At 40.5% G+C, this 24,336-nt stretch overlaps 1 pseudogene; it reads right to left on the bottom strand.

Annotated features, from left to right (window-relative positions):
* Nucleotides 1-16,050: 16,050 nt before the first annotated feature.
* LOC129354622 (G-protein coupled receptor 37-like 1) lies at nucleotides 16,051-23,697 on the bottom strand (annotated as a pseudogene).
* Between the last annotated feature and the right edge of the window lie 639 nt (nucleotides 23,698-24,336).

The following is a 24,336-nucleotide window of genomic DNA, read 5'->3' as shown; positions in this document are numbered from 1 at the left end:
TCATCCCTGCTAGGCAGTAGCGATACACTATTCTCACAATACAATACGCAATATTCTGTTAATGATGCAATATATATATCACAATATTCAAAAAACAATACAATTTGATAAATTTTTTTAAATTTCTTGGAAGATTTTAATGGGACAGGATGATTTTCCTGACATTTTGTGACTATTCCATTGAATTATCTGAACTGGTGTAATGAATGTTGTTTTTGTCATACATTAGTTATACATTTGCTTTGATTAAATGTTAATTGTTTGTTTGGTTATGCAGAAAAGGAACCTTTTGTCTTACTCACTTATTTGGATAATGTAATTTATCTATTTCATGTCATTAATTAAATGTAATTTTTAGTTTTATTACATATTATTTTCAATGTACATGTGCAACTGGATAAAAAATGTCATGTGTGATAGCTGTCATTTAATTCATGTGGCTTTGACATAAAACTCAAAATAGGATTTAATGTATTGATAATTGCGGCTAAATAATTGATACTTTCTGAGGGAGAAAGTTATAGAAAAATATCGTAGAATATATGAGTTACACCATAAACGGTGTTGGACTCCTTCTTCAGCCAGACGGAACCGACAACCTTGTGGCTCATATCCCTCCAGTGCAGAGTACATCTACAATGCTCTATAGAGCTTTGGAACGTGATGTCACTGCTCTGGGCGGAGGGATCTGAGCGCCATCTTGTATGGCCATAAATATAACCGAGAAAACGACTGTCACAGATTTTTTGAATGTAAGTTACTTAAAATAATTTAGCGATGGTACAAACTTGCTGAGTTTATTGAGTGTAATGTCAGATCACATAACCGAAACGGTAAAAAGATGGAAAACTGACTGTTGTTTCACAGTTTTCCTGCCTGTAAACGCAAGGGGGCTAAGCTATCGGAGCTAACAAAAAGGAGACGAACGGCCTGGGTATCACTGGTGAGACTTCCTAATATTACGTTCACCAACATCCCAAGATATCTACTAGTTTGCGCCAGACATGGTGAATATCTAAATTCGCCTTGTTGGTGTTGTGTCATAATGTTTTGCTATGATTGTGTCTCTCTGTTCTCATGTTCAGTTATGTTGCGTTCATTTAAGTGGGTCAGCCTTGTTTAGGTCAGACTTATATTTTTATGTAGCATAGTCCGAGTTTTGTTAGTGGACAACAAGGTTATTCCATTATTGTGTAGTAAACTATTTTACTAGTGTTATCAAATTTACAGCATCAGTACTAATGTATGTTCTGGTATCTCCTCTTGAGCGTTGGATGAGCTCAATCCAGACTGGGTTCCAGTGCTGAATCTGGGTCACTGCGAGGGAAACGCCCCAACATCAGACCCACATGCGTCAATTAAAGAGGCGATACAGCGGGGACAAGCGAAGATGGCAAAGGGAGAGGACGCATAGTTAGTTAGCTCTCCAGGGTCGGTTAAAAAAGCCCACAATAAGAATATAACTCGATAGATAAAACTAAGGTATGAGTGGGACGAGCAAGAAAATAAGTCGGAAAAGCAATAAAAAGCAAGACAAAAGCGAAGAGTTGCCTGCAACGGGGAAAAGATCCACACACGAAGCTAGCGAACACCAGGAAGACACAGAGGGGGTAATGGAGGAAAGTGATAGCACGGTGACGCTGCAAAACGGGTTCGCAACCATCAGAGCTGATATCAAAAACTTGAAACAAGAACTGTGTCAGGAGCTGGCCGAGTTCAAGGACGAACTGAAGAAAGAGATTGTTGAAATAATATTTTAAGTTAGCACAATACTGCACAGGATAGTTTTGATACATATGAAATATACCATAGAAAGTTAAAGTACACTCTACGTTCATATAAATTTAGATAAAGATCCAAACTAAAACAACTGCTGACTCTCTGAACGTATATAAATTCTTAAGGAGGATTCGACAGAACACACAGGCCTAGACTCCTTGGATCGCTTTAGACAGAGAGTCTGTCTGCCAGGCAATTAACAAATTCCTTAGCATGGTTCAAAAGTTCACTAGGATCTTAAAACTTTTTATAAATAATTTTATCTATATTAGAATTAACTATATTTATTTAAGCATGTTTTGAATTAGTTACTTCTTAGATCCAAACTTATAGTCATTATTTAGCATTACATTTTGTGCAAGCTTGATTAAAAAACACCAACTGGTTACTTGTTGAAGCATTTTGAGGCAGAGATAACGCTGCAGCTGCACTCATATATCAATCTGGACAGCGGCTGGTACGAGAAGAGCTGGGGGTTTCAGTGGGTCTGTGAGGTAACAAAATTAACATTTAAGACAGCCTACACAAAGGAAAAGACCACACCTCCTAATGCATATATTCAAATGAGTAGAATACACATTCTCATAAAATGGTTTGTTTCACAGCAAAAGTTCGAATCTCTTTGTGCTGAGTGAGAGTTTCCCAGAAGATGCATCTTTTGTCTTTTGTTTTTTGTCTTTTTACTCAGTTCTTTGTTTCTGTTTTGTCATGTCTTGGACTTTTGATAATCTAAGTGAGATGCTTATTGTAACATTCTTCTTGCATTGAATTTCTCTGGATAAAACTCTAGATATCTGAAGTCTGACGTCGTATGATTGCTCTTTCTCTCTCCACATGTACACAGACACACAAGAACCTAGGACAGAGGAATAAATTAACGAGCTAAATCAAGTTATTCCTCTTTTTAATTCTTAACAAGATGAAGGAAGAAATGGTGAGATTTCGACAAGAAATAGACCGGAGGTGGTCTGAGAACGACCGGGAGCTCCAGGCACAGCGAGCGGACATCAGCGAGGCGCAGACACGCATAGAGGAGGTGGAAGAGTGGAGGATGGATACTAACGAGGTGCTAATGAAGATGGTGGAACAAACACAACGAATGCAGGAAAAACTAACTGACCTCGAAGGGAGAGCGAGGAGAAACAACATATGAATCTTCGGCCTGCCAGAAGATGTAGAGAGGAAATCCACTGTCACATTTTTGGAGCAACTATTCAAAAAGGAGCTAGCACTACCGGAGGGGACTAATCTCCAGATTCAACGAGCTCACCGAACACCCGTATCAAAGCCGAATGTAAACGCAGCACCGAGGTCAGTCGTGGTTAATTTTCTGCAGTATGAGACCAAAGAAATTATATTGAAGAAAGCCTGGCAGAAAAAGATTCAGATAACGGATAAGCGTATTTATTTTGACCACGACTACCGACTGAGATTGTACAGAAGCGAAAGGCATATATCGGCATTAAAAAAATATTGAAGGAGAAAGGAATACGTTTTCAGACACCACTCGCCAAAATGCGGATACACTGGGAGAATGGAGCGAAGACATACGAAGATGCTAAGTCAGCAGCGCAGGACATGAAGGAAAGGGGATACAACGTAGCTGAGCCGGGAGGAAACGACGCAGCAGCGGAGGAAAGGAGACGAGGAGCGGCAGGATGGCAGAGAGCGAAGGGGACAGGCCGGGACAGAGAGGCGGCTCATCGAGTGAGAGAAAAGCTGCACAACTTCCAATGGAAACCCTAGAATGTTTTGCTCACAGAAGAAGTCGGCCAAGAAGAAATGAGGTATGGTCACAAAAGAGAATAAAGACTGGGCCAAAGTGCAAGACTTCTTAATTTCACAGAATTCATTAAAAACCGACGGAGAGGGGATATAAACTTTAAGTTGGACATGTCTAGACGGAGTAGTACCCCACGGGATGGGAGTGGTACAGGATCTAGGGAGGGGCCCTCAGCAAAGGTGAGGATTTCCCTCCACCCCACCAACGGGGACTGGGGAAGAGGGATACCCCAAGTACTGGAAGTCAGTTTGATTTTAGGTTTTTGTTTGGTTAGTAATAGTTCGTGTTGGTTAAGTTTTGAGTTGCTGGGGAGCTTTTCGGCAGGGGTCGAGAAATTATTTCCATGACTGATATCAAGATAATGTCGCTAAATGTGAACGGGTTGAATGTACGAAATAAAAAAGAAAAGGTGATGACTAAATTGAAAAAGGAAAAGGCACAAATTATATACTTGCAAGAAACTCATTTATCCAAATCGGAGCATGAAAAACTTAAAAAATATGGTTGCTGGAATATATATTACAGTTCATATGCAGAAGGATGTAGAAGGGGAGTAGCTATATTAATTCCGAAAAATATACAATTCGACTGCAAAAAGCAAGTTAAAGACAAAGAAGGAAGATACATAATATTAAAAGGAAAGATTGAAAATGAATTAATAACTATGATAAATATATATGCACCCCAGGGAGTAACAAAGAATTCTTTAAAAGTCTATTTGATTTAATAGCTGTAGAAACAGAAGGGATTCTAATTTGTGGAGGGGATTTAAATGTAGTTTTGAATCATCACTTAGACACAACGAGCCACAAAAAAAATAAAATTCACTTAACGAAATTTATAAACATATCACTAGAGGAGATGGGAATGATAGATGTATGGAGAAAAATGCACCCAACAGGGAGAGATTTTACACATTACTCGGCTGTCTATGGGGTACACTCCAGAATAGACTATTTTTTTAGTCAAGGAAGGTGATAATCATAGGGTGAGGGAGTGCAAGATTGGAGCGGCAGATGTGTCGGATCACAATCCGGTTTATTTAAAGATGTGCCTAGGTAGTAGGAAAAGAAATACTGTATGGAGATTAAATGTGGGAATATTAAACAAATGAACAACAGAAAGAAAAGATAAAAGCAGGGATAAAACAATATATTGAAGAAAATAATAATGGAACAGTAGATCCAATAATAGTGTGGGATGGCATGAAGGCAGTCATTAGAGGACAGTTAATAGCTATAACTGCGCATGAAAAAGAACCAAATTACAAAAATACAGGTCAAACAAGAGAATTAGAGCAGAAATATCAGATAACAAAAGACTCAAATTTATACCAAGAAATCAAGATGGTCAGGGCCGAAATAAACGATATACTATTGGGAGAAATAGAAAAAAAGAATATATACCTGAAACAGAACTATTATGAGGCAGGGTCAAGGGCGACTAAACTGCTAGCAAAACGTATTCGAAAGCAGCAAACACTTAATACAATAAACAAAATCAGGAACCCCAACACAGGAGAATTAACTAATGATCCAGAAGAAATAGAAGACATTTTCCGAGGATATTATGAGAAGTTATACACAACCTGAAGGCGCTCAAGAGGAGGAAATGAGAACCTTTTTAAACACATTAGATCTACCAACAATTGGCAAAATACAAAATGAGTCACTGACAGCAACAATTACAATAGAAGAGGTAAAGGAGGCGATAAACTCACTTAAAAACAATAAATCACCAGGCAGTAATGGATACCCGGCAGAGTGGTATAAGATTTTTAAAGAAGAATTAGTCTCAATACTTACAGCATCCTTCAATTGGACACTTAATAATAATAAAATACCTCCTTCATGGAGAGAAGCTATAATTACAGTCATACCAAAACAAGGGAAAGATAATGAACAATGTAGTAGTTATAGACCAATTTCACTGCTGAATGTGGACTATAAGATTTACACATCTATTACAGTTAGGGCCAGAAATATTTGGACAGTAACACAATATTTGTGAGTTGGGCTCTTCATGCCACCGCATTGGATTTGAAATGAAACCTCTATAACAGAATTCAAGTGCAGATTGTAACGTTTAATTTAAAGGGTTGAACAAAAATATGTGATAGAAAATGTAGGAATTGTACACATTTGTTTACAAACACTCCACATTTTAGGAGCTCAAAAGTAATTGGACATATAAACATAACCCAAACAAAAAAGTTTTTTCTCAATATTTTGTTGCGAATCCTTTGGAGGCAATCACTGCCTTAAGTCTGGAACCCATGGACATCACCAAACGCTGGGTTTCCTCCTTCTTAATGCTTTGCCAGGCCTTTACAGCCGCAGCCTTCAGGTCTTGCTTGTTAGTGGGTCTTTCCGTCTGAAGTCTGGATTTGAGCAAGTGAAATGCATGCTCAATTGGGTTAAGATCTGGTGATTGACTTGGCCATTGCAGAATATTCCACCTTTTGCTCTCATGAACTCCTGGGTAGCTTTGGCTGTATGCTTGGGGTCATTATCCATCTGTACTGTGAAGCGCCGTCCGATCAACTTTGCAGCATTTGGCTGAATCTGGGCTGACAGTATATCCCGGTACACTTCAGAATTCATCCGGCTACTCTTGTCTGCTGTTATGTCATCAATAAACACAAGTGACCCAGTGCCATTGAAAGCCATGCATGCCCATGCCATCACGTTGCCTCCACCATGTTTTACAGAGGATGTGGTGTGCCTTGGATCATGTGCCGTTCCCTTTCTTCTCCAAACTTTTTTCTTCCCATCATTCTGGTACAGGTTGATCTTTGTCTCATCTGTCCATAGAATACTTTTCCAGAACTGGGCTGGCTTCTTGAGGTGTTTTTGGACAAATTTAACTCTGGCCTGTCTACTTTTGGAATTGATGAATGGTTTGCATCTACATGTGAACCCTTTGTATTTGCTTTCATGGAGTCTTCTCTTTACTGTTGACTTAGAGACAGATACACCTACTTCCCTGAGAGTGTTCTGGACCTCAGTTGATGTTGTGAACGGGTTCTTCTTCACCAAAGAAAGTAAGCGGCGATCATCCACCACCGTTGTCTTCCGTGGACGCCCAGGCCTTTTTGAGTTCCCAAGCTCACCAGTCAATTCCTTTTTCCTCAGAATGTACCAGACTGTTGATTTTGCTACTCCAAGCATGTCTGCTATCTCTGTGATGGATTTTTTCTTTTTTTTCAGTCTCAGGATGTTCTGCTTCACGTCATTGAGAGCTCCTTTGACCGCATGTTGTCTGGTCACAGCAACAGCTTCCAAATGCAAAACCACACACCTGGAAACAACCCCAGACCTTTTAACTACTTACTTGATTACAGGTTAACGAGGGAAAGGCCTTTTGAGTTACTTGCAGCCTTTAGAGTCCATTGTCCAATTACTTTTGGTCCCTTGAAAAAGAGGAGGCTCTGCATTACAGAGCTATGATTCCTAAACCCTTTCTCCGATTTGGATGTGGAAACTCTCATATTGCAGCTGGGAGTGTGCACTTTCAGCCCATATTATATATAAATTGTATTTCTGAACATATTTTTGTCAACAGCTAAAATAACAAAACCTGTGTCACTGTCCAAATATTTCTGGCCCTAACTGTATATCTGCTAGATTAAATAAATTAGTAACAGAATTGACAGAGGAGGATCAAACAGGATTTATGAGAGGACGACAAACTCACGATAATATTAGAAGAGTATTGCATATAGTGGATCAAGTGCAACAGAAAAAACAAAGTACCATATTAGTAAGTGTCAACGCAGAAAAAGCATTCGATTTGGTGAATTGGACGTTTCTATATAGGGTACTAGAACGATTGGATTCAACAATAAATCGATATTGAGTATAAAAGCATTATACCATCAACTACAGCGAGAATAAAATAAATGGAAGTCTGACTGATAAATTTAACATACAAAGATCAACCAGACAAGGGTGCTGCTATCACCTACTCTATTTGCATTCTTTGTAGAACCTTTGGCACAGGCAGTACGTCAAGATGAAAGAATCAAAGGCGTTACAGTAAATGGTGAAGAACATAAAATAGGACTTTTTGCAGATGATATAATAACCTTCCTTGAACAGCCAAATAGATCGATGCCAGTTTTGATGGACCTGTTTAGAAAGTATGAAAACTTTCAGGATACAAAATTAATGTAAGCAAAAACACAAACATAACACTCAACTATAATCCATCAAAAGAAATACAGGAAGCTTTTCCCATTAAATGGAACACAAAAGAAATAAAATATCTAGAATCAATAATTTACTAAAGAACTATCTACATTGTTTAAAGCGAATTATAGTAAAATAACCCAAGATTACAAAAAGATATAGATAGATGGAATACTTTACCATTGGATTTGAACTCGAGAATCGAAATTATCAAAATGAATGTGCAAGCAAAATTTTTATATCTGTTCCAGGCATTACCGATAGAGGTGAGTCAAACTCAATTGATATCTGGGACAAGATTTTATCAAGATTCATCTGGGGGGGCAAAAAACCCAGAGTTAAATATGAAACGTTACAGCTACGAAAGACAAAGGGGGTATGGGCCTACCAGACTGAGAGAGTACTTCTGGGCAGCACAGCTCAGGCATGTTGTTTGTTGGTGCTCGCCGGACTACTCAGTAAGGTGGAAAGACATGGAGAAAGAGTTTGGAGGATGTCCAGTTTCAGAGTGTTATTGGAGATGAAGATAGATATGAGAAGATCAAGAAATATATAGATCCGATCACTAATTTTACATTGGAAATATGGTTCAAAACATTGAAAAAACACAAAATAAAGAAAGAAATGAAAGTGCTTAGATGGATAGCATACAACAGTGATTTTTAAACCATTAGAATATGATAAGGATTCAAACAATGGATAGGGAAGGGGATTATGGATGTTGTACCCTCCAGGAAAATAGTGAGCTGTTTGAGCTTTCAAAAAATGAAGGACAAGTATAACCTAGATAAACATGAGTTCTACAGGTACTTGCAAATGAGAGACTACTATAGGACAGAAATCAAATGGGATACTAAGCAGGAAAGGAATGATGTGATTGGAGTGGTACTTAATTCTATTAAAGGTACTAAAATGAAAACCATCTCTACACTATACCAAAAACTAATGAACAAGCACTCTACAAAGTATATTAAAGAGAAATGGGAATCAGAGTTTAATATGACAATTACGGATAAAGACTGGCTAGATATGTGGAAAACGCAACAGACATCTACTAATTCACGGATATGGAGGGAGTTTGCGTGGAAGAACCTCATTAGATTTTCTTCACGCCTAAATCAAGAATAAATATAGTGATTCAAGCGCAGGGTGCTGGAGAAAATGTGGAATGATGAATGCGGATCACTCGCACATATTTTGGAACTGTCCAAAAATTGTTACATTCTGGAAAAATGTTTATGTATCTGTGAAGAGTATACTGGGATATGATATCCCTATGAGTAGCATGGTATTATATCTATGTAATTGTAATAACATGAAGATTAGGGTAAAAGATAGATACCTGATTAAGATTCTGTTAAGCGGGTAAGAAAGGGATCACGAGGAAGTGGGGGAAAGAGGACCCCCCGTGCCAAGAACAATGGACTGGAATAGTGGAAGAAATTTATATAATAGAAAAACTGACACACAGATTGAGACTGCAACAAGCACAAATGGAAGAAAAATGGACTATATTCAGGACAACAGAGAGCGGCAAAAGTGGATAAAGGCCTATGAAAACGAAAGACAATAAGGTAATAATGAGTACAAGCTCCCGAGCAACAGTTTGGTTTATTTTTATTTTTGGTAGAGGTGGATGTGATTTGTTCAAGTTCTTTGTATATGTAAATAAATGTAAAAATTTTCAATAAAAAGTAAAATGTAAAAAAAAAAAAAAAGTGCCGATACAGCAAAACCATGATGGATCAACAAATTACAGAGACGGTTGTCATTATTTACCCCGGAAGAAGTAAATAATGAAAACGCAGTAGTGGAGGCTATAGAAGAGGAGCAAGTTAGAGAGGCTGAGGAGGTTACTCTAAAGAGGAACATGAACCATTTATGTTGAAATATGTCGAAGTGTCTGTTTTCTCTCATTTAATAATTTAATGCGGTAAACATTCATGAAACGTTTGATTCAAGCACTTCAAGTTGCATGTAAACAGGTGATGAAATTAATCACATTTTAAGTAAAAAATTTGATATTTAAAATATTTCAGGTAATAAACTTGCATGTAAGGAAAGCTCATATTTTTAAATAGAAATTTTATGTGGTTAAAGTAAACAATTATTTAATCAGACATTTTGCAGTAAACATTTAATGTAAATCAAACCAGATGAAAGAGCCCATCTTTAAACATTTAATGTGTAATTAAACAGTTCAGAGGAAACAATGAACGTGACAAGTAAATGTTATGAAATATATCACACTTAAAGTAAATACATATTGCATTTAACATATTTCGGGTAAGAAGGATGACACTAAAAAAGTAAAATATTATACAGGACTTCCTTGCTTTGTCATTTTGTTATCATTGTTTAACACTGTTAGGCCTTTCCTGCCAGTATCAAAAAAACTTTCACAGTTTCAAATGGTTTTACTCACATTAATGCGTTTAAGACTTGATCTACCTGTTCAGCATCTTTGCCATATTTTTAATGTGTCCATAAAACTGTCTATTGCCTTTGCTGACACCCTTGATGTGTTGTATGCTGGCCTGAGAGGCATTGCTTACAATCCACAATGCCTCCTCAGTTTTTGAACACATTTGGAAACGTGTAGCAATTATTGTTGACTGTTTTGAATTAGGCACAGAAAGACCCTCACATTTAAAAGCATGAGCACAATCCTTCTCCTGGTTCAAAGGCAGACACATTATGAAATACCTTATTGGTATAATGCCTCATGGGTCGATTTCTCTTATTTCTAAGGGATGGGGCGGATGTGCATCGGACAAGCACATTACAGAAAACTGTGGCCTTCTCTCTAACTTATTACATGGGGATGTTGTGTTAGCGGACAGAGACTTTGATATTAAAGACAGTGTAGGAATGATGTGTGCTGAGGTTAAAATGCCGTCATTCACTAAAGGGAGATGAGAATTGGAAGCTAAAGATGTTGAAGACACGTGAGCTTTAGCTCACCTCAGAGTTCATGTGGAAAGTGATCAGTTGTATGAGGAACAAATACAAAATGTTACACAGAAGTATATCAATTAAGTTGCTTCTTACATGTGAGGGTGAAGAGGTGAGACATCTTGACAAGATTTTTGTGTACTCCAGCTTAGTGAACATGTGTTCAAGTTGCATGTAAACAGGTGATGAAGCCTAATGCAAATGAAACCTGCACATGTTAATATGTAACTGTAATGCTGCGCTGATTAAAATGCAGATTGAAAAAAGATTTTCTGCACTCATTCTTTTGAAATATTTGTATTCAGTACTGTTTTATGTCAAATGTAGACAGTAAAAAAGAAAATTGCATTTATTCCATTCATGATTTTGTATTGAAATATGTGTAGAATTGAAAAATGACATGGGAGTGGCTGTTTTCTCTCATTTAATAAATTAATGTGGTAAACATAAAATGTTTGATTCAAGCACTTGAAGTTGCATGTAATGTGTAAAACATTTCAGAGTGAACAATATAGTGACAAGTAACTGTAAATACTTGTTGGATTTAACATTGCAGGTAAATGAACATGTAATAAATAGATCCTGTCCTAGAATTTTATGTCAGTGAAAATTACAGGTAACAAATGTGGCGACCATCTGCGGTAATACATTTTATAGAAAAATTGCTACACAAAACAGTGTAAATATTCGAGTAACCACATGATTTAGATGCAGTTAGACTATGTCTCCCTTGAAGATGGAGTACAGGTGTGCTCTGAGAAATATCTACCTACAAGCTCTGGAAGGCAAATATTTTTTAAGAAGCTTTGTGCTTTTTGTAGATGTGGTTCCCAGAATTCCAGATCTTGAAAGATACAGACGACAGCCATGTCTTTCTGGGTCCACACAACAAGGTCACAGTGTTTTGACTTTGTCACGAAAATCTCAGTTTGTACCTGTGTATAGTATGGATGATGTTTCTCCAGGTGAAGTTCATTGCCAGACAGCTGAAGGCTAAAGTTTTTGTCGTTTGCATCCAAGGCCTCCTGGATGCAGGATGTCCTGTATCTGTAAGGACACTTTATTTCAAGACAGCCATTCCCACAGCAGTCGCATGTTGTGAGTTCATCAGGAGATGCTCAAAGTTCAGGGAAGATGGTGTTTATGATGAAACCACATGATTTAACTTTTAGATTTTTGTGAGAAGTTCTAATTTTAATGTAGGCCTTTTGAACATCACCCTCATGATTTACACCCCATTTTGTTTGCACTGTACACATGGCGTTGCACACCTGTTTTACAACTGTGCAACGCTATCAGTTGCTATCAGCCAACTTCCAATTAGTGCTGGGCTTTCCAAACAGGTGGCAAATACAGCATGCATAGTGGAAGCTGTAATTCGTCCAGTTTGACATTCATACCAGGCAGAACACTTGTGCTGCAGTCTTGTGTGCTTTTCAATAGCTTCTGCCTGCTCATCAGTCACTATTGCAGCATAAAAATGACCAAATCGTGGACCCAACCATTTGTAAATTGGACATGTGCCTCCATTCACTTATAATTCTTGAATTGATTCGCCGTGTAAGCGCTGACACCACAGACCAGGTATGAAAATTTATATGGGAATGTCAAATGAGGCAAATGTTCGGGGTCTCTTCTCCAACTTTTGATTTCAAACGGGTCGATATTTACAATTTTAACTATTTTTCCCATGTAGCACTTTTTGCCTTCTGGGAAGAGCTTTTCGCGATATAACCCTCTTTCTTTCTAACAGAAATCTTTTTTACCAAGATACAAATCATATCCTAAATATACTTTTTTTTTTATATGTATTTTTTCAAGATGCCTTGTCTCGAAAAAATATACTTATTTAAATAGGCTGGAACAGCCTACTTAGGGCACTGAAGAGAACTATTGTGATCAATATTGCTTTGTTTTGGACCGGACAAATCCACTTCTGGTCTTGTGGGAAATTCTGTTCCCCCTGTGAAAATCGGAAGTGCGCATTGCAGCCAGAGAGGCTGCTCTGACAAATCTGACCATTTTCAAGGCACTTCTGATCAATTTCTCGGTAAAACAACTCATATCATCATGTTGTTTAATTCAGTTTAATCAGCACCTGTTGTTTTAAAAGAGAAGCAATAACAAAATTGTAAAATAAATAAACGAGATCTTGCATCGAGGTCTTCTTACACTGTTTTGTGCCGTTATTTTAAATACCAATAAAAACAGTAGTATAATAGAAATGTTCTTAATCCAGTAATCTGTCATATTTTATATTAGAACAGGATTCACCTGAAAGTCTACTCATCTTTTCAGAAAATCTTAATTTTTGTGCCCTGCTATCAGCCAACTTCCAATTATTGCTGAGAATTTTTTATTATCAGCAATAAAAAGTTATAAACGTTGGAAAATTGTGTTTGATGACTTACTTTTATTTGTCAGTCTTAAGAGACAAAAGTTGGAGAGTGATTCTCTTGGCGTTTAAAATAACAACACAAAACAGCATCAGAAGACCTTGTTTATTTATTTATTTTACAATTTTATTATTGCTTCTTTTTAAAACAACAGCAGCTGATTAAACTGAATGTTCCAACCTTGACATGATATGAATTGTTTTACTGAGAAATCGATAAGAAGTGCAGTGAAAATGATCAGATCTACCTCTCTGGCTGCCATGCGCGGTCCCGACACAGGGGGGCAGAATTTCACAGGGGAAAAGACTTTTGCACAAGCCCGGCCCTCCATCTGAATTTTGTGTGTAATCATGAATGGGTTCAGATCATTTTTGACACTTTATCAATTTCAACTCAGAGCCTGGAGCAGCTATCAATTGCTGAAGCTACATTCATTGCTGACAGGTTGAACCGAGCACGCAGGATTTGTTTGTAATAGTCGGACTTAGTGATAAAAACTCAAAATAGTTCCTGTTTTTCCAGCAACAAAACGCACTTTTCACTCCTACTTCCCTTGTTTACATTTCTGTGACAGCGATCAGTTGCTGCTGTAGCATAGATCGGCGGTCACTTCCCTAGACATGTGGAGGAAATAAAATTAAATTCCAAAACAAAAATGTAACTCAAAGTGTTTTGGATAAGTTACTTTAATCTGATTACTGGATTTAAAACAGTAACACGTTAGACTACTCGTTACTGAAAAGAGGTGATCCGACTTCACTGATGGGCACACACATCGTTCAACCAGACATAAACCATTACACATATTTGGTTTTCAAACTCTACTGAAGTTTGTTTCACACTTCAGGTTTCAACAAAACACACTACAAACCATCTTTACAGTAAAACACTTTTGTGTAAAAGTTTTTTTTTTCCTTCATCAATACTGCTTCCCCCAACTGTGATGGACTGGCGACCTGTCCAGGGTGACCCCGCCTCTTATCTGTTGATCACTGAAGATAAATACCTTTGTCTCACCCCTGTTATGAAATTTTTATTTTTTCTGAATGAGTGAGTCCGTTTCAGTTGGTTGCAGAAAACATTTGGTCACATGACCTGTGCAGGATTAAAAGCTGAGTGTGGTTCAAACTGGGGACAGTTGGTTTTAGGGATATTCCTGCCTCTGGTTGAACTGGTTTCTCAGGAAACTGAGCAGTTTGGCTTTGAGCTTATCCGGCCGTTCATCCTGCTCTACATCTCGGCCTCTTTCTGCTCAGTGACGGGGGGCAGCTGGTGGGAGGCAGAGGGTGTTGTAGCTTAGCAACTCCCTCAGTGGATGGGGATTGATATGCAGCGTTATTCAGCCGTCTCTCTCTGAGCTGCAGGAGGAGGGGGCCTGAACAAAGCGCTCCTTATTGCGGCCTCCCCTCCTCCTCCTCTTTGCCCAGGCACAACGATGTGGGAGGACAAATATTTCAGCTCAAAGGAAACGAGACGCAGCAGCGGCTCATGAACCGAAACTCAGACCGACGGCCTCCAGGTGTTTCAGCTTTATTATATTCATGCAAATATTAAAGCCATAAATCAGCAGCTGGAGTTGGAGCTGCTGCTTTGGGTTTAACCTCACAGCATCTCTATTATCTGGCTTATAGAGGTCCATCCATTGAGGTCCATCCATCACAGGACAACACAGAGACACAATCACCCTGCACACATTTCAAAGACCAGTCAGCCTAACAATCCTGGTTCTGGACTGTGAGAGGAAGCTGGAGTACCCAGAGAGAACAAACCGGGAGAACACAATAACAGCCAGGCTGGGTGTAGAGCCGGCCTCCTTACAGTTTTATCCATAAAACGTCTTTAGAGCTTCATTGAACTTCTTCCATAAATAACTAGAGTTGCATAACCTCGAGTTATGGCTCTAGACGACAGTTTGGTCCAGAGCTGCATGTAGGATATGAAACCTGGATGTTTACAGCTTTAAATTTTGATGGAGAGAAAAGTGTATGTATGAAAAACATAGGAGAAAAATCCTGCATGAATTGTGATGTTTCCAGTTTGACAGATTTGACTGTCCAGAATGTGGACAGCAGGAGGTCAGGCCTATTTCTGTAAAACGTAAACAGATATTTCTCAGGAAGAGACTGGATCTCAGTGAAACTTTCCTGAAAACAGAAATAAAATCTTTAAACTTATTAAAGTGGTTTTTTCCCACTAATTTTTGAGTAGAAATAGAACCAAAGTTCAGCTTCATGGTTTCTGCTGACCAGGAAACTTTGTGAAACAGCAACCAGCCAATCAAATCTCTGAATACACCTGACCAATCCCAGTGTGTGGATCAGTCAGTCAGGGAGTTTCTTGTGTTAGGATGACGTTTTAGTTTGAACCTGGAATAAAAGAAAATCTGAAGAAGGTTCTGGAAACCCGTCGGCTAAGTGAGGAATTCCTGCGTTTTCTCCAGAGCAACCGGTCACAGAGCGTCTGTGTTCATTCAGTCTGCAGCTCATTGTGAAGCCGTGACCTTCAGTAATTCAACAACAACAAAAAGGAGCGTCACAGTCAGGCATGGTGGGTCGGTGAGGCGGTGGGCGTGCAGCTGCTCAGCACTCCTTTCAGAGCCCAGTCATCCCCGCCTTCCAGACAAAACGCAACCAAACGGCAACCAAACAGCAACCAAACGCAACGAAATGAAACCAAATGGCAACCAAATGGCAACCCAACGCTCTGGAACCGTCACATAAAAAGTTCTGCAGGGAAAACATGAGCTTTCAATCTGAAATCACCCAAAAAGTGTTTATCTTTATTTCATTATTTTTATTAAATTCACAGAGAAACATAGTAAAATTGAAGTTCCCTGAATCTGTGATTGTGGAGAAAATATTCAACCAATCCTAAGAAAAAATAGCAAAATGTGAAGAAAATGTTGAAAAGAACGATTCTGTTAGCAGAGAAATAACAAATGTTAACATTCAAGAAGAAAAATAATACTTTATTGAAACAAAATGTAAAAAAATGTTCAGCAAAAACATGCTGTAAAATAAACAGCCATAGTTCAGAATAACTGAATTTAGCCTCATTTTAGCAAATATAATTAGTTTCCATGTGGTACAGTACTGAGAACAGGACGGAGACAAATCCTGAATAAATATTAGTAAAAAAGGAAAATAAGAAACTGGGAAAAAGTAAGAATATTCATCTACAAACACTTACAAAGAAATTCCTCTAAAATGTGTAATTTTCTAACTAAAGTGACATAATTGTCTACTCTACAGAACCTCCTGAAAATATTACATAAAATTATTTCTTGGGTTTTATTTTGTCCACAATTCCAGAATAAATAAAATAAAATCAGAAAAAGTTTTTATCTTTCATTCTTCTGGATCAAAGAAAAATATGAAAAAAAAAACGTTTCCTGAAAGCAGCTCGGCTTTTATTACGTCAGATTTTTACTGTTTCAAAATGTTAAAATAAAACCCAAGAATTCATAATATGAAAAAGGATCATTTTAAAAAAATGAAAAGAGGATGTATGGAGCAGTTCCAAGCAGTCAGTATCTACCCTGTTGTGGTTACATTCACACAGCAAAAGACAAGCACAATTCGGTTTTGTCCATATCCATCCGTTTCACTGAACGACCCAATTCTGATCTTTTCTCTCCCAATAAAACCAATCAGAGCTGCTTTCATATGTGGACCTGAATCTCATCCAATAGTTTTCAAAGGTTCTGCAGTCCGAACGGTGACGTCGCATTTCATCCGACATGCCTCAGAATTCTGCAGCAGAAGAAGCCAGACTTTAAATCTGGACGTAAACATCTGAATATGATAGTAATGAAGTAATGAAAGCAGTCAGAGTCAGTGAACGCATCACATCCAAACCTCAGAATATAGACAAAGATGTGAACACAACTGTAATGGAAACAGCTACTTTCAGCCCTATGGAATGAATTCTGCACGTAAGACGTTGATTACTCATAACTACTCCACACAACCTCGATGTATAAAACACAAACTATCCCTTTAAATGACCGTTTTGTGTTCTGGGCTCAGCAGGGGGTCCCAATGGCGGCTGCAGAGTCTTTCACTGCCTCACAAACGGCCTTTTCTGCCGCCACGCTCTTCATCGCCTCCTGTTTGCCAGAGGGGGTGAGGGAGGAAGGCGAGGGTGAGGAGGGCGAGGAGAGGGTGGAGGCGGGGGCGGTGGAGGCCGAGGATGAGGAAGAGGAGGAGTCAGGGAGGCACTCTTCGCAGCAGCAGCAGCAGCAGTCCATGAAGGCCTGGCCCAGAGAGCGGCAGAGGCACAGCAGCAGAACCGGCGTTGCCGAGCAGCGAACGAACAGCAGGAAGTGTTCGACCAGAGCCAGCGCCGGCAGAACCAGAACCGGGGCGGACACGTAGGCCAGGGTGATGCTGCACACGCTCTGAGGCAGATTACAGCTGACGTACAGGGCGGTGAGCGCCATCACGGCGGTACGCAGCCTCTGCTCCCTCACTTGCTGCTTCTTCTTCCCCAAGGAGGAAGAGGAGCAGGAAGAGGAGGAAGAGCATCTGCCGGCCACCTTCTCGGTGCCGGGTTTCTGCGGCTCCCGCTGGGACAGAACCCTCCTGGTCACCAGGTCGCAGGCCAGAGTGAAGAGCAGCGGCAGGCACAGGTAGCAGCCGAATATCCACCACATGCGGGCCTGGTGGTAGGTCAGAACCAGCGCGTAGACGCTCTCCGGGAGCTCCGCCCACGGCTCGCGGACGCAGGCGTCCACCTTCACCCGGTCCGCCCTCAGAGAGGCCAGGAGGGACGCCGCCGGCCGGTGCTGCGTCAGGTCAGAGGTCGGCGCCGGCAGGCTGACGGTCTGCTGGACGAGCTGCCACAGCAGCAGCTCTGGAGCCCCCAGCACCATGGAGCCGACCCAGATCACACCCACCTTGGACAGGATGGAGCGGCACGGCTCCACCTTCGGCGTCTGGTGGGGGGAGGGCGAGGTGGCGGCGTGGAAACGATCGATGCTCAGAGCGCAGAGGCTGAAGGTCGCCACGCCCAGAGAGGTCACCTGGCAGAGGAGACAGAACCCAGACCAGTTTCAAATGTTTCTCTGGCTGCAATAAGACAGTTCAGAACAAAACGGCTGAAGATCCGATTCCCTCCCAGCTCCACAGAAAGTTTTCTCCAAAGTCGTGTTCATTAAAATTTATTTCCAAAATTCCCTTAGAGGGGCAGTATAATGTAAAACCGACCTTTTTTTAGATTTACATCATGTTATAACGTTATTACCTCATCAATGAGAGATTGATGTGTAACAGGCGGCACCACTAGGGGTCGCACTCCTTGCAGCCTGAGGCTCCATAAAGGGGAGGCTGGAGGTTGATGGCCAGGTGTTGATTTCCTGGTTGCTTCAGGTGTGGTTGGGCCCACGCGTTGTTGGCGTCATTGAGAGTGGCGCGGGAAATAGCGTTGCCTGGGCGTGAGTGCTCGACGCTGTGGGATCCACCGGATTGATGACGCCAGATTTGAGCTTAGAGTGATTTGTGCCATGCAGTGGTTGCACTGCCGCCTGCTGTCTTTTTAGAGTTTTGTTTTTCTTTTTTGTTAGTTCGCCCAGTTCCGATGGTTTGTCTTTTGTCGCAGCTGTGAGGGAGAGCTAACAATTTTCATTGTTTGTTTGTTTATTTGAGGCACTTCTCCAACTTCTAACACTGTTTGTGTTTCCCATTGTGGGACACAACCGCAAGATCTAGTTAGTGGAGAATTCTTGTATGTGAACCAATAAATATTATTACTTATCATCTTGGTGAATGTTTACTGCCTCGACCTAAGGGGGAACTTGTAATGGATGTTTGGATGGATTCTTTCATGAAATCCCTTCATCTCCACAGCAGCCATTCAGCTGTGCACAATCCTTTATTTTGCCTGAACAGACAAACTCTATCTCTGTCTGATTCCAAACATTAACTCAAATAATCTACGTCCATATCAGGACCAGCAACAACTCCGGCTGAGGAAGCAACTTCTGCTCTGCAGGCTGGCAGTTCATGGAGACTCGACTGAACAGAAGGGGGAAGATTTTGACCAAAAGAAACAGACTTTTCCTCCCTCAGAGAGCTTAGTGAGATGAAACAGTTTAGACCAGCTGAGGGTAATTACTGCTGAGATGTAATTAGCATGAGAAAAGCTGAACTAACAGCAGACAGATGGGGGCAGCTGGCAGCTTGACCTGCTTAAATGCTCCTCAGCAAAAAGAGCAATTAAAGAAAACGGTCATTAATTAGCAGAAACAGATTCCCTTGTTTGCATGAAAAGAGGTGAAGACACAGAGCCTTGATGAGGCTGGAGGGCCGACCTCCTTACGGCCCTCTGCAGACGACATGCTCCTACAAATGAGGAGAAGCTCCAGTTCAGGGAGCCGGGAGTCCAGCTGGAGCCCTGCAGAGACGGGAAACTATAATAAACTCAACCAGCTGGTTGACTGTAATGGACAGTTTAACTTCTCACCCTTTGTACTTTTTCCTTATTGCACTATGTGAAGGTCATGTTAAGAGGTGGGAGAGGGAAACAGGGCAGGTGGTTCCAAAGGAGAAAATACATTTTGTATGCAGAGTTCTGAAAAATACTGTTGATATGACAATGCTCTCCTAGTTATAACAAGATTTAATAAAACTCAAAGGCCAGTGATTGAGTTCTCATCGCCTTATTTAAATTCCATGATGTTGATGTTGTTGCCTGGATCAGCGAGCGGAAGGACGAGAGGACAGGAGCCCAGGGACTGATAGTTATCCTCCATCTATACGAGGATATATGTAATCTAAAGATGGGAGGATTTGGACCCTGTTACCTGCATCTAAATGCTGCCTGAATTCACAAACTTCATAGAGGAGGAGCCAAAGCATTGGGGTGTAATGTGGGAGGTGATGGCCAAAGGTGGGGACGACGGTGGTCTGAAGCTCTGGAGGGGAAGGATCCTGAATTGGTGTGTGAGTTTGAGAAATTCCAGCTAGAAATGGTTTGATTCCCTCGACACACGACTCTGGAAGCCGTCTCCTCCAGATGGGTCGGACAGATCTGATCCTGTCGCCTTCATCAGGTTGTGATCTACATCTTTTTCTGGAGTGGTTCATAACTGAGTGTGAAGCGACTGGGAGGAGAATTTGAGCCTATAGTCTCGAGCCAGAAAAGGCCAGAGCGCCGTCTCTGGGTCTGGGAAGAGGTTCTGCACTGAGTGGAGAAGTTTAAGGTCTGGTTCATAACTGGACTAGGAGATGGACTGATGGGTCGGTGCAGCATCTGTAGTGATGTGAGTGGTGTATCAATCGGTCGTCGCTCTACATCCACGGACTGGTTCCACCATTGTGACCTCAGATTCTCTCCAGGTCAACTGTCAAGGTGACATTTGCCACTAAAGTGGAAACTGTCTTGAGCCGTGAAACAAGAGTTGAGTTTAAATCTGTGATTCTGCTCCAAAACAACTAGAACATGGAATTAAACAGTTGCTTCACTTGTTCTACCTGACGGTCCTTCCTGACCCAATAAACCGGGCCACAAACTTTAAATATTTTTATTTTAGCTTGAAGTCGTCAGAATCTGTGTCTGTCTTCACTCAGACCCGGCTTGGATCTTCGGTTCTGCACCACAAACAGCTGAGCTCTGCAAACTGTTTGTTTCTGAGATCCAACAAACAAGAGATGCTTCACGCTTCACAAACAGAACCAAAAAGGCCAAACGGGTCACAACAGCCCGCTCTGTTCAGAGGGAAGCCGTCTGGATCCAGGGACAAAGAGCCATTCATCAGTTTGCTTCAGTCGGTTCAACATGAGGAGTAAAAACAGCTCAGATGGAGAACTGGGTCTGAACTGAATGTGTTCACCAGCTGGACTCTGAATTTTCCATTAACATTAAATAATTACGATAAAATCCTTTGAAAAGCAACAGCATCATGGTATATAACTCCATCGTCTATGCCTTCTTATCCAGGCAGGGTTGCAGGGGACTATTGTCTGTTTCCAGGGGTCATTGGGTGAGAGGTGGGGTCCACCCTGGTCTCCAGGCCAGAGACACACAGAGCAAACCAACCAAACATTAACTCAAAAGTTAGAGACCCACTAACCTAAGTCATTTTGGATGATGGAGGAAACTGGAGTAAATGCAAAAAAGTGAACTATAAATGTACAAGTTAATTAAGATATGAGTTGGAATTTCAAACTTAGAACATTTTACTAACTTGAACGTAAAATTTTGACTTGTTAATGTTATTAGCAAAGCTGAGTGAATTCAACAACCCAGTCTGATTTATTACAGTCCTACCATGTCAATAAGACATTGCGCATGCTTCAAAGATTACTGTGTGAAGTAACTTGGGTAGTATGACCATTTATATGAAGGTATTTTTAGTGGAGTATTTGTGGTTTGTAACTTCCTACAAACTCTTGTAGAATTTTTGGAAAGAAAAATCCTACAATAGTTTTGTAAGAGTAGATTTTCACAAATACAAACCATCAGTTACACATCTTGAAATTATTAAGTACAACATAAAAATCCATTTTATTCTTTGAGTTTTTAAATGTTTCTGAATACTTTAAATGTTTTTTTTTTTGTCATTTTGTCCCAATTGACCCAAAACAAATTCACATTTCTCAGGCAGAAAAATTAACTGAGTATTTGTTGTTGGTTCGCTCTTTTAATATTATGAAGGTCAGTGAAGAAGATAGAAAATGTCGATTAATGCGATAATTCATATATTTGGATTATTCTGCTAGTTTAGTTTACGTTTATCATGGGTTAGTTTGGGTTAAATTATCCAGAGAAACGTAGTCTGCTCTACATCAACCCCTGTGGCTTCAGTCCTTTGGAGTTTTAAAAATTGTTGTCAAGATGTGCAGTTGTAAGTGGTGAGGTTGACGCGGTCGACTCAAGTTATGGTGAGAAAAATGATGATTTAGTGATGAAAGTACAGAACATCCAGGCAGCAGAGATGAGCAAAAAGGCTAATAGCTCAATGTCTGGTAGAACTGTTAACAGGCAAAGACGTATGACACGACAGGATAAACACAACCATAGATAAGGATCCGACAGGAAACAAGAGACACAGGTGGGAATAAATACACAGGGAAGGAAATCAAGAAAAACAAGGGTCAGCTGGGGACAATCAAGGGGTAGACAAGACGGACACTGAATTGAACAGAGAAACCTAAATTAATACATAAAAAAAACAAATACTCACACATATAGCCTCAAAATACCGTCTAATGGCGGATTCCTGAGCTGCTGTTTCTTTTTCTCCATGTAGGTGCCAGATGCTATACGCTACATGTTGTTAGCAGTAATCTGTGATGCTGTGTTTTGTTGGTAATAAATGTTTGTTCAACAAAACAAAAGTTTTGTAATTGTAATTTATTTAACTGTGTGTAAATTGTTGACATCGTTTAGTAAGTCAAACTAAGATTCTGCTGCTGCAACAATGAAAACCAGGAAAATGATGAACAAACAAACTCAAATCAATTGAGTTGCAAACTTAGTGACTTTTTTGGAAAAAATATTTTTTAGGAGCAGTTTTACTTCGGCATTGTTTAATTTATCAGAATATTTTACTCTGTGTGAGTAACTGAACAAACATCTTGATGCTTCAGAAACAGACACATTTGAATCGCTGCTTTGGATGATATGAACAGCAGTGAGGAAATCAGTGATCATTTGACCCACATGTGCTTTTTATTAACCAACTCATAAATATATATATTTCTTCATAATTGGTTTTATTTAAATGGCCAGAATTATGACATCATTTTCGATTAGATAATATTTGGAATTTTATTTCTGAACTAAACTAAGTTAAAGGCGGAGTTGTATTAATATTGAATCAAAGTGACTTTCAGCCGGAAACAACCCGCGCGCTTCCGCTCTCTCACCTCCAGGTAGGGCACGAGCCGACAGGACAGGTCTCCTAGCAACCGCTTCAAGGTGAGCTCGTGGAAGATGACGACAGGCAGGCAGAAGAAGAGCACGAGGAAGTCCCAGAAGGCCAGACCCGCCAGGATGCAGTTCCACGCGCTCTTCAGGTAGAAGCTGTGCTGTGCCACACGATGCACATGAGCGCGAGGTTCCCCACGAGACCCGCCGCGAACAGCACGAGCGCCAGCAGCAGCACCGCGTACGCCCAGTAGGAGGCGTCCGTGACCGGGAGCAGCGGGTTCAGGAGCCCCGCGGAGGAGTTGGCCCGCGGGGCGGAGGACTGGCGGTGCGTCCGCGGCGTGGTGAAGAAGCCGCTCGGGTCGTCGTGTCTGCGGGAGGACTGTTCTGGGAAACCGGGTCTCTTTTCCTGAAACTCCCATCTTTGGCTCCTCGAGTGACCCGCTTCAGGCTGAAAGTTTCCGGCCCGGTCCTCTCCTCCGTCCCCGCAGCCAGGCCCGCAGCCAGACCCGCAGCATCCTCCGCCTGGACGTCTGCGGCTGTGAGGACATGACGGAGGTCCGCGCTGCGCAGGAAGAGCAGAAAGACGCAGCAGAAAAGCCTCATGGTTCCGCGGAGCCGCTGCTGTCCTGCATCTGCTGAGACTCAAGCAGGAGACAAGTGAGACGGTCCAACCTCCCAGTGGTCCTGATGGACAACTTCCAGAGTCCAACCAAGTTCAGCATCCAAGTTTACAAAAACAGCACAGAGGATCCGGTCAGACGTTTCAAATTAAAGGCACGAATTTAAAACAATTTCAGAATTGTGGAGGAATGTGAGGGAACAAAATGGAAGTCTCCAAATGTAAATAAATAAAAACTATTAATATATTTTATTATTTATTAAAACACGTTCCTCTAAATAAATTATGCTAATAATAGGTTCATTCATTCTAGTGACACACAGTTTCATTCCAGTTTTAGAACAGCATAAATATAAATAATATAAATATAAAATGTAGTCCTGCAGGACACAGGGTTACTTTAGAGGAGTGTTTATCTGACACAATGAGGAACTATGTTAGGTTGTACGATTCTTCATTAAATTATTTCTATTAAAAAAAATAAGATGCTGAGTGGGTAATAATGCCTGTATGGAAATTGTATTGTTGTTTACAGAGTAATTTCCCAGTAATTTCAACCTCTTTGGTTTTCCTTTGACATTTTCAGAAAAGTATGTCTGTCATGATTTGCAGTGTTGAAGTTCAGACCCAAAAGCAGAGAGGTGAGGGAGCAACTGAAATTGATGATTTAATGAATGTAATTCATTCACCAAATTGCTATAATTTCCTTTTGTGTTGTATTTATATTCTTTGTTTTGTATT

The sequence above is a fragment of the Poeciliopsis prolifica genome, unplaced genomic scaffold (assembly GCF_027474105.1).
Source record: "Poeciliopsis prolifica strain line A6 unplaced genomic scaffold, Auburn_PproV2 SCAFFOLD114, whole genome shotgun sequence".
NCBI classification, from domain to species: Eukaryota; Metazoa; Chordata; class Actinopteri; order Cyprinodontiformes; family Poeciliidae; genus Poeciliopsis; species Poeciliopsis prolifica.
The sequence above is the reverse complement of the archived record's forward strand: the minus strand, read 5'-3'. Positions and strand labels throughout refer to the sequence as shown.